Source organism: Cynoglossus semilaevis, chromosome 9 (assembly GCF_000523025.1).
Source record: "Cynoglossus semilaevis isolate Cse_v1.0 chromosome 9, Cse_v1.0, whole genome shotgun sequence".
NCBI lineage: Eukaryota > Metazoa > Chordata > Actinopteri > Pleuronectiformes > Cynoglossidae > Cynoglossus > Cynoglossus semilaevis.
The window spans coordinates 8,612,551-8,629,702 of record NC_024315.1 but is presented as its reverse complement, the minus strand read 5'-3'; the positions used below and the strand labels follow the sequence as shown (position 1 = coordinate 8,629,702).

General features: G+C 41.2%; 1 protein-coding gene across 7 annotated transcripts in view; it reads left to right on the top strand.

Moving 5' to 3' along the window:
* The window catches only part of adgrl3.1 (adhesion G protein-coupled receptor L3.1), a 107,906-nt gene that overhangs the window by 3,776 nt on the left and 86,978 nt on the right, over positions 1-17,152 (top strand). For all 7 annotated transcript variants that reach the window (XM_025058339.1, XM_017035263.2, XM_025058341.1 and 4 more), the window contains one exon: positions 9,053-9,133. The gene's annotated coding sequence lies outside the window, so the exon portion shown is untranslated. The remainder of the gene's footprint in view (positions 1-9,052; positions 9,134-17,152) is intronic.

The following is a 17,152-nucleotide window of genomic DNA, read 5'->3' as shown; positions in this document are numbered from 1 at the left end:
TCCTAATGGTTCAGTCCTTTTTAAAGGACACATTGAAACATCTGTTCAGTTGGAAGTCAGGAAAAAATGACAATGTAGTTTTAGTTGTGTACAGAGAGTTTGCTTTGTCTAAGGCTGTGTTTTTCAAGCGTTGGGTTGCGACCTCACCTGGTGTCACCTGGTCTTCAGTCCCTTGAAATGTCTAGAAATTGATAAAAAAAACCAAGAAATTACAAACTTTCCATCTTTCAAATCTTCTCTGTGCTCAGTGTAAGATGTGATAATTTCACAGCGTTTCCCACACAGTGTGACAAACCTGGTCCATAACTAATTCTAAGAAAAGGAAAAAAAAATGTCCCTGAGTTAACCAGAAATGGGGAATTTGGGAACTACTGGTCTAAGGTGTCAATCATGACATGTATTTCTTATATTCAGTGGATGATGGTTGATCTCCAGAGCTAAATATATTGGTTGTTGCAGGTTTAAGCTTATTTTAAATGATAAAATTAGCAATTGCACCCAGCAGCCGGACACTCTTCCTTCAAATACACAAATAAGAAAAATATATAAATATTTTCATTATCATATGGATTTAAAATCCACTTGTCATCGTCTGCCTCAACAACAGATCATGTGAGACAAAGGCCCAGTATTTGAATAAACAACAGTATTAAGTATTGCTCTGACTTAACAAAGTTGGTTCAAAGAGCAGGTTGTGTCCCTCAGCTGTTCCCTTTCCACTAATCACACAGCGCTGATGTCACTGAAGCACCTGAAGCTGCATAATGTGCCACAGCAGCAATCAAGCAATCTGCTGACAGTTAGTCTATCTGTCCTCTCTTAATTAGGTCGCTGATTCATTTCACTTGTTTTTGATGCACAGGAAAAGAACAGCGTCCTCGTGGATGGCAGTGATTAGCTTCAGTCGAACGCCGCTGTGTTGTTTTATTTGGAAAATTTCCCGGTAAATGTTCAGTTTAGAGAAAAATAATCCTTTAGAAAAAAAAAAACGTACCATGTAATTCAGCATAGTTATAATAAAAACTGTCAGCTTACGTTTAAACCTCAGCCAAACAAAATTAACATTTGGTGATTTAGACACGGCCTGTGATCATATTTAAACGTAAGGACAAGTAGGCAATCAGTCAGTACTGTAACTATTCATGGCTCTGGAGTTGCCACCATTAAAGGATATAAAAGGAATCATTCCAACACATGTGCGATAAATAGCTTCTACTGTGCCGTGCAAAACCCTTTCCTTAGGAGTTTGCAATTTGCTAGTCTGCAAGTCCTCTATTAGGGTATTTATGTGTTGCAAGGTAAAGGCAGGAAGCAGTATTTATTGTGCTTACAGAGACAACAATCTCACTGCACAAATAAATTGTCAGTGACTGTGAAAAAAAGAAAAAAAAAAAGAAAACAACCTTCAGTGGTTGGCTAATTTTATAAAGCTACACTGAAAGCAAGCTGTTGAGTTGAAATACCACATTTCCTAATGCTGCAATGCTTCACGCAGCTCCAGTCGTCTCAACCCCGCTTTGTGTTTCCAGTTTAACCTAATTCAAAAGCCTTTTTCCTGCCCTAGACATTTCTCTCCAGCATTGAAATAATGAGGCCAGATGCCTTCCCATCTTCCTCGTCCACCCAAAGCACTCGGTCATATGTTAACACATCCTTCCTCCTACTCTTCCCTTCAAAGAATAACTCCGGCTCTGTGCATTTTCAACGAGCGACTGGAGCGGGCAGCTCAATTCAGTCCTCCTAATCTGTGGAACTGGTCGTCTGTATCAGTCCACCCTGTAAGAGGTTGAGTTCATGTTGGAGAACGCCGCAGTTAGTTTCCTACCTGATTAGTTATATGCTTGGGGAAGGGGAAAAGGCGCTATGAGACGGCTGGCTGACATGTCTCAGGGTATTCACTGACTCATTGCTCATATGGCATGGACGAGAATAGCTTTCCAGTGAGAGAAGGATGTCTCACTCCACCTAAAAATGGAGCTGATGGATGGCTATATGCTGGAGTTTGGGGCCTGATTAAAGGAAACACATGATTTTGCCCCTGACAGCATCTGCTGTGCATTACGTGTGTGGTCCTGAAACTCCTTCCTGCTAATATCCTGCTGACTGGTTGTCAGTTGGTAAGAAGTATGAAATAGTTAGCTGTGATGCTAATGAGTTGTCAGCTGGCATGTCGGTCCTTCACCCATCATTTAACCTGATTTTACATAATAAACTGTGGATGTTTGCTGCAGTCGACGTTCTGTCATGTACTGTATTTTTGTCTACTACTCACAACAACAGCAACAACATGACTAATAATAGACCAGAATTATTATTGTTGGCCATGTTAGGACTGACATCAATCTAACACAATTCAAAGAAACAGGTAAATTAATATAATAATGTCAGTGAAATTGTTAAATATTTAAACAAGAATAAAAAATGAAAACCTAAAAGCAAACATTCCAGTTCATAAATACCCCAGAAATGAAGAAAGTAAAGTAAAACAAATACAATAATACCTGACTGAGTAAACAGAAGTACCTCCAATAAATACTACGGACAATAATACTTGGGTATTGATAAATACGAAGCATGTATGAAAATAATTTTACTTTTATTATTATATTATTTATTTTATTATTGTTTTATACAGTTGTTTTAATCTTTTAAAACACAATATTATTAATACAAATATTATTACCACTTTTTATTACAATCATAAGAATTAGTAGTGTTAGTAGCTAGTATTATCATTGTTATAAGAATTTTTATTATTACTGTTAATTGAACATATTAATATGTGATGCTAAACTATAAAAATGAAATAATGAAATGAAACCAACACTTCCTCGTTATGATTCAGCAATGATTCAGTGGACCGAGGCGAAACTCCTGAAAAGTTTGATTACATCTACTTTTAATCAAAGTCAAATTAAAAAGCCTAAAGACCTTCAGATGTGATCTGTCTCATGTGGGAACGCAACGATGGAGAAATCAATTGGCAAATATCAATTTTCAAATTACCCCTGAGCTTCGGTTTACTTATCGAAGCAATTTCAATAAGACGGCGTGTTTTCCTCCTGCGTCGCCTATTAGTTCTTAAGAAAACAATTTCCAACAGCAATAACCACACCCTGTGTGATGGGTCAAATTTCACTACTCTGCTAATTTTCCTGCGTATTGATCATCGTTCATCATGGCCAAATCATCATTTTCACACCTAATCAATCTGATAATTTATTCCTAGGCTGCAGCAAACAGCAGGAAACAATGGACTATTTTATATAATAGCCTTAAAAATGGAGCCGAAACTTTTGGTTAAGGCTAAAACCACAGTGGCGTCAAAAACTGAAAAAAGTGATAACTATTTTGAACTACCGGAAAAACAAAAAAAAATATGAATGTATTTAATTATTATACAATTAAACATTTTCTAACCACTGATTCACCTAATACATCACATGATGTCTTTTTTCAGGAGGGGAAAAAACATGCGTCCTTCCAGTCATCACATTTTACACACACACACACACACACACACACCCCTCCCCCCTGTGCCACCCTCCACCTCACTTAAACTTGTCACCACTCAGCATACACACGCACACACACACACACACACACACTCAGGTCTTCCTGGTGATAGGATCAACACACATCAGCGTTGCACACATCAATTTATAGACACGCTTTTACACACACACGCACACACACACACACACACGTCATTGATAAGACACCCATAGAGAGCCTTAGAGACATGGCCTCCAGCTGTATATTTAGCCACACACACACACACACGTGCGCACACACACAGTGCCATTAGAGCTGAGGGAAGCTGGAGAATCAGTGTTCAAGGCCGCAGTGATTGTAAGAAGCTCACTCAAAGGCCGGCTGATTATTTTGGTCTCCACAGGAAATCATTTAAATAGCACTCACAGCCCTTACCAGTCCAGTCTTTAAACAGGGTGTGTGTGTGCGTGTTCGTGTGTGTGTGTTTACTAATACAACTCAGTCAACATGTCATTGATGGGGAAATTCGCGGCGGTGTTGTTTGTGCGGCCGTAGCGCGGTGAGGAAGCCCGGCTTGTGTAAAGAATGGCTGCTTGGAAGTGACTCATATAGAACGTGATGCAACACAGCGCAGCACATTTGAATTATGGGGCAATGAACAATGAGGTCATCGCGGGGCTGGGGGCACCGATCTCTCAGTAGCCTGGCATAACACAACATTTCTCACTGATGGAGGAAACCGCAGCGGGCTTTGAAACTGCGGTATTGTCTGGGAGACTGGCAGATGAAGGGCCGTGTTGTTTGAATTCAGAAACTAAAACAATGAGGGGGGAATTCTGGCCTGATTGTCGGGGGCATTTTTAGCTCCGTTTCCTTGGCCCAGATTGTTTGCAGATTTTGAGATTGTGCCTTTTCCCTATCTTTGTCTTTACGGTGCCTCCATGTCCTCGTGTATCACCACACGGCGTCCACTGATATTTCCATACTTTTCTTCAGCAGCATATTGTCCACAATCAGCGTCTGCTGTAATAGCATCATCCCCAGGCCCCTCTTAAATTTCCTGCTTACTGGGCTTTTACTTTAACTGCATTACATACATCTTCCACTCCCGCTTTATCTGGTTCCTTTCAGCATCCACCGGGGTGAGAAATCTGACTTCAATCTTTTGGCTGAACCACTGAAACTGTGGTGGTGAATACAAAAAAAGCAAAAAAAAAGCTAAAATGGTCATTAATTTGATTGTACAGTTGTTCTCTTGATTGATGTCTGATGGTGTTTATTTCCCAGGACTTTGAGAGTGAGAGTATGTGCCACGGAGTATTGATCTGGAGCTTTGTTGATGGTGCAGTGTGATAGGCCGAACCAGGGTGAGGATGACTGCATGGCCATGCTTGATGGCACAAAGATATTCCCAGATACAGTGGTGATCAATGGCTCCACGATGTATGTTTTTATCATTGGCACGGTGTCCCTCGTCATTCCTTCAAGCAGACTAACACTGTGTGAAAAGTAAATAAAACACCTCCGGCAGACACAGGTTACATCTATTTCTGTTTCCCAAAAATCATTTTGTGTGACAACTGTTACTATTAACACACTGACAACGTAGGACTTTCACATAACCTGGATAGTGGAAAGTGAACTACAGCTCACCACTGCACACGACCACATGAGTGCTTTTAACCCATCACCAAAGTGGACAGTGGGCAGCTCTAAGGGGCCGGTGCCTTACTCACAGCACCTCAGTGGTAACTTGCCAGCTGGTGGACTCGAACCTAAAACCTTCCAGAGAGCCTTCCCAAGGTCACTACTTTAACCACTAAGCCACCACTGCCCCTAACCTGTGCTTCAGTTTCGTATTTATTTATTTCTGCCACGGCCATAAACATGTTTGTGATAAAAACAACGTGCTCCTCTGCCACGAAGCAGCACCTGTCAATTTGTTCCTGACATATCTTTCACCTTCTGCAATAAAACCATTTTACCACCTCTGTGTTTTGCAAGGAAAGCCTGATAGTGTCACGCCAAGACAGATGAGTACCACGCTGGCCTGCGAGCCCGCAGTAATAACTTACGTGGACCACGCGTCTGGTTTCTAACCATCTGAGAAATTGCGTGCTCCTTCTCCTGCCACGTGCTTACCGGACTTTTTAAACCTCACTATTGGCTCCCGTTCAGGCGAGCGTGTGTGATAGATGAGATGACATCCATCATGTGTATTAAGATGAGAACCAGAACGTATTGGTTGAGGGCCTTGGTTGTAGATTAAAGGTGCGCCGTGGTAAGCCTCTGATTTTAAAATCAATCTGTGCAACAGCAGTGCCAAGTAATTACCGTACAATCTGTTTATGGTTGGAATCATCTACACCACGTTGGTGTGGGCCTCGTTCTTCATGTGTGAGTGGCCCGGGGTGTAAGTGCACCCATGTATTGTTACATTGCATTGTACAGGGTTGAGTACAGTTTATTCCAGTTCAACGGCGTGGAATAACTTGACAAATCAACCAGGTTTTTGTTTCTTTGTGTGCAGCTCCCTTCGTTCCCGACACTCTTCTTCTTTCTCACATTTATCCTATGTGGGTCACACGGACAAGAGTCGGTCGACGCCTGAACTTTACGCCCATATACGGCATGTCCTTTATGCCTATGTCTAATCTGATGAGACCCAGAGGCGGATTGTGGTTTTTTAAAATGAACGCCACCACCACATTTGGAAACGCTGTCTTTTTTTTCTTTTTTTTTAACCAGCAGGCATCAACGCAATTTTTGGCGTCTCATCATGCGCTGTTGTCTGACGCATAATTACAAAGGCCAATACACGAAAAACCATCATGAAAGCATACTGTAAGAGTCGTCCTAATTACATACAGTGGGATCATGAGTAATGGGGGTGTAACAAAACATCAATACAACCACTGCCGCTCATAATAGAAAACACTATTGTTTTACTGTGAGAAAATGGTCGGCATCTATCAAGTGAATCCACAGCCTTTTCTTCAGGATGCCACTGTGACCAGAGACTTAAAAAAAAACAATAAATAAAAACAGCCACTTCCTGCTCCAACACAAATCCAACTATTGTTCAGCCCGGGCTCTGATGCTTGTTTATTGAAAACCTGAGTAATGCCCTTGTCTGGCTTTAAGAGTTTGCCACTTTCCCATCCAAACTTGTCTTGTGTTTTATTTTACCGTCGCCTTTCTGGTGAGTCTCTTGGGATCAGATGTCTTCCTTCTTTTACTCCTGTGGTTATGAATTTTAAAACCATCTCAACTTGATCTTCAGTGACCTTCACCGAACAAAAATGTCCTGTATCATGAAAGAAAAAAAAACGATATGTGGTCATCATTGATACCACAAACGTAGTACAGGAATACAGTACACAGCTAGCAGTTAACCATAAGTGGAAACTAAATAACAATTACAACAATTACAGCAACAGTGCTGTAGGTCAGGGTGGTCCAATAGGTAGGTCGCGATCTACCAGTAGGTCGCAAAAGTAGTGTTCGTAGGTTATGGCCGATTGAAATAAAAAAAAGAATATAAATCTATAGTGTGCAATAGTGACCATATACTGTAAAAAATGTAATTATATAGTGCTGTAGAGCTACAGGCATAATAATAATAATGAGTACTCAACATATAATCTATATATAAATATTTATGTTAAAAAAACAAACATGAATGCCACTGCTGAAGGTGATTTCTTTTCATTTTTCAAGTGTTAATTTTTCTCAGTTATTTCCATACAAGAGTAAATCCACAAACACCCAGATCGCATTAGTGTTGACTCTCAAAAGACACCACACAAGAATTAGCCACATGGCTAACGCTGGTAGCGAGCTATTTATACAGTACATCGCACTGTGTTTTTGTGTTGGAAAATTTCACAGGATGGAGCGAAGGCAATGGATTCCCATATATCCTTGTTCAAACAGAACATCTGAAATGAAATTCTTCTCCACCGTCGTCTGTGGTTACTGGCTACTTCTGCCATTTTCATGAAATTCTTCTCCACCGTCGTCTGTGAATACAGCCTGGCTACTTCTGCCATTTTTTTTTGTCTTTTTTCAATACTCTGCTCCTCATTCTTCCACCTGTCTGTAAATAATATACACTCTCTTTAATTAAACAAGACTTAAACGAAGGAGCCGTAGATATGAGGTTGGCTTAGCGTTCCACGTGTTCTGACACCTCCGTGAGCTCTCCTGTCACGCGTGCACAATCGCACAATATCTGACGCTTTTGCATTAACGTGAAAACACATGTATGTAAACAGAGCGGTGAAAAAAGCTCTTTTCTTGTATGCTCTGCTCAGTCAACCGTGGAGATGTTACTCACTGTCTCTTGTACTGGTTAATAGACCCAATTACTGCACAGCCGGGCTAGAAACTTCACAGAGGCCCAGCCTCCAACACTCTGCATGGACCAGGGTGTGTGTGTGTGTGTGTGTGTGTGTGTGTGTGTGTGTGTAGGCCTGCTGTGGCTGTACTTGTGGGGACTTTTTTTTTTAGGAAAATACTGTTGTTGTGGCAATGCTTTGTCCTTGTGGGGACATTTTGCATGACCACCACATGAAAGGTTAATTAGAGGATTAAGATTTAGTTTGGACTTCAGAATTAACGTGTGATTGTGTGTGTGTGTGTGTGTGAGAGAGAGTCTAATGCAGGGGTGTCAAACTCATATTCACTGGGAGCCACACCAGCAATACAGTTCCCCTTGCTAGGGCCCGTGGACAAAAACACACCAACTCTCCAAAATTAGCCACAGTATAGAATTTTACCGTGAAAATGAATCTTCTGACACAAATTTGCAAGTAGGATGAAGATGAAGAAGAGGGAGACTAATGAGAAACGTAGAAAGAAATGGCTGTGGTGGGGCTGAGGAAAAAGACAGAATGTGTCGTCCTCAGACATTAGGCGGCAGAGAGCAGAAGACCGAGATGGAGACGGATGAGCTCAGGCGCAAAGTGTAGGGGATAAGGTGATGCAAACTGAGAAAGAGAAAAGAGGAGGATAATAATAAGACATTCAAGTGTGAATACCAGCTGCTCTGCATTCATATAACAGAGAAAACAATTTCTCCTCCTGAAAAATATCTCATACCCTGCAGCTAAAAGCCACCCTTTAAACCAGTGATCACGCCACCAAAGAGCTTTCAAGCCGTAAACTGCCATCAGGCAAAGAGACAAACTACAACGGTCTGATGTGAACCTGCACAGGTGATCGGTCACCGTGGGTTTCAACGTTTGCAAAGAGAGAAATTAACAGAAATTGATACGAAAACTACTAAACAAGTCGCTGGCGAGAAAAGAAAATGGCCTGCGAACGGTTCCTTGTGTTTGAATGGGATTTTCGCTCAGTCTGGAGGGAACCATCATTCACACTGCAGCACACACTCGCTGCAGATTATGTCCTTTGGTTTCTGTTGTGATAGAATGACAGGGGCTTCTGTTGACTGAGATCAAATAACCATCCATCCTTCTCCGCTTTCTCTCTCTCCCTCTCTCTCTTTCCCCCTCTGTCTTCCACTTTGCTCCTTTTTCCCATCTCTCTCCAGGACTGTGATGTCCAGATGCCACTGAGATGTGATTCTTCTGGATTGCAGTTACCTTCGAGAAAGCAAAGTCCACTTTAACAGGTAAGACCGAGACACCAGTCTCTGTGGCTTCTGAAAGTTTGGGGCGTGTTTTCCCAGTGATGTTGACTCCAAATGCAGTCTTATTTATAGCTGGCTTATTCAGGCCTTGGTGTTAGTCACGCACATAATACACACACCTGGTGTGCAGTTTGTGCCAACTCAACAGTATGCATTATGCTTTTTTAGAACCAAATAAGACCTCACTATCTCCCCGGAGGAGTCAGAGTTCCATCTGTGCCAGGGAGTGCTCTAATTGGCTCTACAAATGTGGCCTCTCAAAACCGCTTGTCCAATCACATTTGATCCATCAGACGTGAAAGAAAGAAAGAAAAAAACAAAGAAAAAAAGAAAGAAAGAAAGAAGACTCTAACTTGAAATACAGTACTTGTTCGTAGGGTGAACATTGGGAGTTGAACCAAGAACCTCAGCCTTTTACTCGCCCGCGGGCAGCCACTCGCTGCGTCATATTTACAGTGTATTTACAGGCTGAACCGGGCCTGTAAAATGTCCACTTTTACGAGTTCCCTTTTAATTAGACGTACTGTTTCCTACAGCTGGGCTGATGAATTGTGCATTCGCTTTATTGACAGAGGAAGGGCATGTAGTTCTGGCTTATCGACGGCTAGTCAAAGTATCCCAGCAGACAACCCTTTTTTTTTCAAAAGAGGCAAAATATTGTTTGATTTCTGCTCTATAACACCCTGAGGCCGCATCTCCACATTATTTTATTCTCTATTGATCAAAATGGTTGGAAAGACCATGAGAGTGCTTTCTCTCTCTCTCTCTCTCTCTCTCCCTCTCTCTCTGATATTATATCATCTCTACTTCGCGGTTTTTCACCTGTCGAGGGCGCTCTTGGAACCTATGGCATGCGATAGACGAGGGACCGCTGTAAGAGTCACACAGTGTATAAATGAATTGAAAGGATCTTCTCTGTCGCCAACTACTGTCTTAATGAGGTACTTGTTGGTGTGTTGTTGTGTGGGGGAATGTTTTGTTTGCGTGGACTTTTTAAAATTTTTTTATTGCTCTTCCTCTTCAGTTTGTGTGTCGTCCTGGATGCTTCCCTTCCTCGACTCTCAAATGACACAGGAAAACTGTTTTGAAATCCGATTCCATGAGATCAAGGCTGCATTTTGTCTTTATTTCTTGGGAACAATGAGTCAAAAGAAAGAACAATGGGGACAGAAAGAAAGGGGACATATCATTCTTCATATGGGGGAGGGGGGGGTAGGGGGGGGGGTGCTGTTTTCTTCCACAGTGAAACAGGTGTTTCCTGACACCCACACACAAATGCACAGCCTTCGTTTTCCTCCCTGGTAATGAGAGTGCTGAAATGCAATATTTAAATAATAAAAAAAAGGAAATACAATCTGTATCTGTTTCAGCGGCTTAACAATGGGTAAATGTAAAATGGGTGGAATCGCACCGCAGCACAGCCACTGTTCACATGCCTGAAGACGCAGGAAACACATCTGGACGCGGTGCGTTCATTACGAACGCAGCTGATAACGAGGTGTGAGGGTGAAATGATGAAAAGAGGTGTGTTATCTTTTTCAGAAACACAGTCTAACGATGACTGAATTTAATCAAACGAAAAAATAAATAAATGACTCCTTTCATTCAGCTTTTAGACCAATGACCAAATTAGATTTTTAATAATTGGACGTACTCAGTGTTGTGAAGAGTTTCAATGGCTTTATTACATTCATTCTAATTTTAATTTAAAGTTTTATTCAAAACTCTAAACCAAAACACGTTTATTTAAAATCTTCTCATCTCAGAAAAGTCCTGGTGGCCCTAGAGTGTAAATTCACACCTTCGTCTTACACTTGGTGCAGTTCACTTAACCATGGGTGACTCACACCGTGTGAGTGTCAGTGTGCAGCCAGGACTACGTAAGAATGTTAACACTGAAAATGACTAAAATGAGCAGAGGGGGAGGAGTCAGAGTGGGAGCATTCAGGCTGAAAATGCCAACGTGAGCGTGTGACCAGGACTTTATGAAAGCAAAGTGACCTAAATGTATCATTTTCTGTCTAAGCTCAACCAAAGGAAGTGAAGTACACGTGTAAACACACCCTAGGAAACATCATATGTGTCTCAAAATAACCTCAGGGGATCATTTCATGGCAATACCGACACAATTCCCTTTATTTCCCTCTAATCCTGCAACAATGCTGCAAAAAAATAATTAATAAAAAATAAAAATTTGCCCCACTATCTTGTATTGCTGCAAAGTAACATGAGAATGTACTCGCCATCTTGGAGTCTTGGAATTGCTGGGTGTATTATATATTTCCCTTCCAAAAACATGTCTTATCACGTGGCTGCGCGGTGGCAGATGTGGTTACCACTCTGTTTGTTCCATCTGGTATGCATGTTCTTTTCAGGTTCTCTTGTTTCTTCCACAGTACAAAACATGCAGGTTTAATTTAATGGGACACTTTAAATCAGGTTTCACACACTCTAAAGTGACCTAAGTTGTGATGGTTGTCTTTTCATATGTTGCCTGTCTGACGGGCTGGTGGACTGTGGGTTTACTTAGAAGATGAATGAATGGATAAATAGTCTTTTCAATCTTTTTATCGACACAAGTCATTTTGAAGCTCCTGCCTTATTTTAACAGCAGTTAAGATTTATATAATAAACCTGTGTTTGTGTTTGAACAGGTACGCAGCAGCGAACCAACAGTTAAAAGTACTTCACCATTTTCAAATGTGCTGAAGTGTTGATGACAAAAGTGTTGATGGATTTCTGGAAAAATGTCTTCATTGAATGCATGTGGAGTGAAAGCAGGTTTGGAGTTCAATTCACACTGACCTCCTTTTCACTGAGTCCGAGTGAAGAGCTTTAAGAAAACCACTGAAGTTGTGACTAATACATGTCAGGAAGAAAACTGTAATTGTGCAACTATGATTTTAGGTGAGACAGCTGAAAAAGCCAAACTCACTTTTCCTTACATTGTTATTGTACCAGTCTCCACTCGATCGTCGGCTCCGAAGGTTGTTTTCTGTGCAGTTTGTGCAGCAACTGTTAACCTCTGTTTATAGATTTCTTTTCTCATCCAGAGATTTCAGTTTACATCAAACTTTCAGCAGTGTGATGTATGTCTGAGCACACAAAAGTAAAAGTAGCAAATATCTTTAAAAAAAAAAACGAAATTGTTTTCTTACCTTCTATGCAATGTGATACATTCTATCGAATCAATAACTTGGTCAAAAACTACCGAAAGTGAGTTGGTTTGACAAGTATTCACAGAGTATTTCTTAGCTGAATAGCTGCGCCTTAACTGACATGAGTTGTCGTCAGACACTTGAACACACCATGAAGCACCACCTGGGACATGCGTTGGCAGGAATTTGTCCATCTTCCCGCACAACAACGATCGCTAGCACGCTGCCAATGTCATCAAAACGGAGTATCATAAAATAGGTTTGGAATCACCCGGGGCTTTGGACCTCCTGAACAAACAACATCTAAAGCATGTCTGAGCCATCTGTAAATTAATGCGGCTCGCTCTGAAATATTGATGGCGAGTACGTAAGAATTAAAGCTCTCTATTTCCAACATTTAGATTATGTCTATTTAGTTTACTGTAGGAGTCCCATAAATATTGCATCTTGGCTTGTGGCCACATTTTAAACTGTTAGCTTAAGACTCTACCCAACTACTCCACTCCGCTCTCTGCTGTCACTACCCCCGGAGAATACAAGCGTATTGTCTAATGATGTGATCTTTGCCTTGAGTAGAGACGCCTTTGTCCTGAGACAATGGACGACATATTGTAAACCATAGCAGTCAATGGCAGCGGCACAGCTGCCAGAGAGTGGATGGCAAGTCTTCCTGGGTACAAGTTGAAGGCTTTGAGAGAGGCACTTTAGCATGCATACGTGTGTGTGTGTGTGTGTGTGTGCACGTGCAAATTTTTGTCTCTATCGTTTGTGTCTGCAGGTCTGTTTCCAAGAATCAGCAGATGGACCTGTGCAATTAGACAGAGCCTCACTCCCTTTATGGGCACACATTAACATGTGCCTGCAAACACACACACACATATACACCCACTCAGGTGTGCACATACTGTACACACACACACACACACTCTGGAGGCTCAGTAAAAAGCAAATGCCTAATGAACTTAAGACGTATAAATAGACTGGCGCTCTGACATCACTCCGACGTAACGCTGTTTATTGAGTTGATGGATATTCAATAAAACTGTAGGACGGTCCAGCTGTCAGTCTCTATGTCCGCCTCTTTCTTCTTCGCAAATTGAACAGATTTCCATAGAGTGCTGGGCTACGTCTTCTCAGTGCTACACCTGAAGGTTTTGCTCACTGTTTTGACCTCGTGCGACAAACAGGCTGGGCCGAGATGAGCTTGTGACTGCAGGGTCACGGTGTGAAACCACATTTGTACTGTAGCTGTGAAAAACTCTGTCAGTTAAAATCGCTCGACCACCGCCGTCAGTCAGCGACCTCTGGGCACTTAACCTTTTCAACGTTCCAGTGGAGCAGCTAGTGCCCAGTGGTGTGAGACCGTGGTCTCAGGTGCGATGGCGTCGATGTGAGACTGTAGTCTGGTCTTTAGCTCCTCAGGTCATTTGTCACAGTAGAGGCACGGTCGTGTTCCGTCTCAGCCAATCAGAAACCATTACTGACATTTACATTTACTTCTGTCGAGTCGCTAATTTCCAATGCAAAGCTGTTGCAGTGCACGAGGGACAGTCTGGGCATCGAACACTCGGTGTTTGTTGTAAGTGCGTGACACTGCACCAGGTCTGTCACCTGGTAGATCAGTATCCTGTTGACTACACCTAAGACACAGATGTGTCCCTCATGCATTCCTTTTTTCCATCCCGGGATTGAGACAAAGTACCAGAGGAGTTCACAGCCACACACCTGTACAGTCACACACACACACACACACACACACACACACAAGGTGCAGGTGCGTGAACAAAGACACCTCTTGTGATTGTTAGCACAAATACGATGTCACCTGAGTGTATTGTTGCAACCCCAAACGCACACACACACACACACACACACACACATACACACACACACAAATACGAACACACACACATAAACAATGCTACAGGGAATAGCCGGTGGAGCCGTTCTTTGTCAACAACTTGGACGGAGCAGCTATTTAGAGCCACCGCGGCCCTGGTAGGATAAACTGTTGGCTGTTTGTTGTTTTAATGGATTAAATAACAAGTTGACGTCCACATTTGTTACAACTGAACCAGCTTTCATTGTGTATTTACGATTCACATAAAACACATTTTAAATGATTTAATGACACGAATCATAACATGTAAAATTTATGTTCATCTAAATGTTAGCAAGTGAACATGATCGTTGACGTCCACGTCATGACCGAGATGTCTGACTTTCTTGTTCCTCTCAAGGCACAGTTCAATATGAAAAAAAAAAAACATGTTCACGGCACTAAAATAACGCTAGCATTCATATTTTTCTACTTTTCATCCATTTCATTAAGATTTAATGGAATACCTTTCTTTACAACAGCTCATACCTACTCTTTTTAACTAAAACTAGCAGTTTTTTAGTAACATTTCACTGATATACCACAATGTTCTGAACCATTCGGTCCCCCGGTGCAGAAAGACAAAATGATGGACAAGGCTGTTCCTGAGTGCCGGCTGTTTGGGGCTTAATTAAATTCTTTTCATATTCCCTTTTTCTTCGTGCACTGAAGCATCATCCAGGATAATACTCCTGACTCACTGGTTCACTCTGTGTGAGTGCGTCTTTCTCCAGACACAGGAGGAATATCATTGGCAGACTTGGTTTCGTTTTGTCTCGTCTGCCTAAATCGTGCGCTCATGGCTAAATTATCTTATTTCAGCTTTGCTGAACACATCATTGGCTGCGAGGTTCAAGTTTAAGGAAGGGGTCTGGAGTTAAACACTGGTTTTGACACAAAAGCAATTGTAAAAAAACAAAGAAGTCGACGTGGCAGCTGCTGTCACGTCCTCTTCTTTATTGTTTCTTTTATTCAACTCTATGTTGAAGGTTCTGTATTTTATGAACCAGTGCTGATTGTGTACAGCTGAGTTTATTGTGAGTGCACATTTCCAGTGGCTCGGCGTGATGATCAGCAGATGTACCAACAGATGTTTTCCCTCCATGTATCTGTTTACCTTGCTGCAGAGATTTGTTGTTCTAGTTGGATGCTTCGACATAAATTCCAACAATAACACCGGCTTCCACTGCATTCACACTGGCATTAAGTCAGGGAAGATCTGTAAACACGTGAAATGAACGTTCAAAACACTGCAAGTTCAGTCCTTTTTTTAATTTTTTTTTTTTTTACCATCTACGTTTTTGTTAAGTAAACGATTGTGGATTGACGATTGAAGTTTTACACAGAGTACTAGTCTGCACCAGACAACAATTAGAAGAAGTTAAAATACTTTTATTACCATGACTCCCAATTAAGAAAATATGCCTTTAGTAGTTTTTAATTTTTTTTAAATTAAAAATAATAATATATATATATGTTCTCCCTGTTAAGATGTACAGTAATCTTCTCTAATTTTCCCATTTCAATAACCCCATCAAAGATGTGAAAACATACATTTACCTGCTGTTGTTTGTCGTCCTGTCCCAGCAGTGTACAGAAAGAAAATGTTTAGTCATGTTTGGGAAGATTCATTTTTCTTAATTAAATGTAATTAATGATGATAATTCATAATCAATAATTATTTATTATGTTTACTCACGACTAATCCACGGCAACCGTGTGATGGACGCTCCCTTATACCACACACTGGAACGCCGACTCTACTCCAACACTGTTTTCCAAACAGTAATATTTGCACAAAGCCACAATAATAGGTCTCACTCTTTCTTTCCGATGCAAAATAATGATAAACATTGTTAAGAAATGCATTCCAGATACAATTGCTGTGGCGTGCCGACTGCTCCTATGAATTACTGCAATTTCAATTCGTCCGCCCGCACTGGTGTGTTGATTGGAATACATCACCTCACTAGGGATATGAAACTGCAATATGATCCAGACCTCCACCCAGTGTGATTTGAATATGAAATGATTAGGTTATTGATTTTGGTTATTTGGTTCTGCCGCCCTGAGGCGATATTGTGGCAGACAATCACTATAGCTGACATTTAGCACTTTGTTTACCTTTGCTGTCTCCATTGATTGCTTCAAAAGCACCCTGTCCCCCCCCCCCCCCTCCCAGTCCGCGCTCCGGCGGAGCTGATTGTGTCGTCCGTTTTATGCCGTTTCACGTAAGTGATGGACACAGCTAATCAAAAATGCAACAGTTGTGGCTGACGCTGAAAACGACCAGGTTAGTCTGCAATCACAGAACAGCGGTTATGGGCCTGCATTTCAGTAGCAGTATACACGTCGCTGATGTGATTGTGTTCTTTTTTCTTTTTGCATGGTGTTCTACAAAGAACTTACAACGGGTTGAACACGCACGGAAACAAAGGCGAGTCAAAAAGTTCTAAGATTCTAAGCAAGTGGTGCTTCCTTCTGAGAATTCCGACTCAAGTTTTTTTTTGGTTCCATAGAGTAGAGGTTATTACATCTGCCTTACATGCAGGATGTCCTGGGTTCAAGCCCTAGAGGAATTTAATAGCACCTGTGGGAAAAATAAGAGACTTAAATACTTTTTTTATCCCTTTTTTTTAATTGTTTTCTCAAATTTGAACCAGAAAAAAACCTAAATAAATTGTAACGTTTCAATAATTGGAGCAGATTTGCATTCATGACTGGTTTAAATGTGATTAATGTGAGTTCAAATCATTAAATTTTAACAGTTGCAACTTTTGACAAAAATAAAACTTCAAAAAAGTAATGCAATTTCTTAACATTGTAACGTATATATATATTTGTCTTAGAACTTTTGAACGTAGCCTTGCATATGCCAAGCCTTTATCCTCGCCTTCTGACCAATATTTAGAATATATGTCAATATTTCTTGATCTGTGTTTGAAGTTGAAAAATAACTTGGAA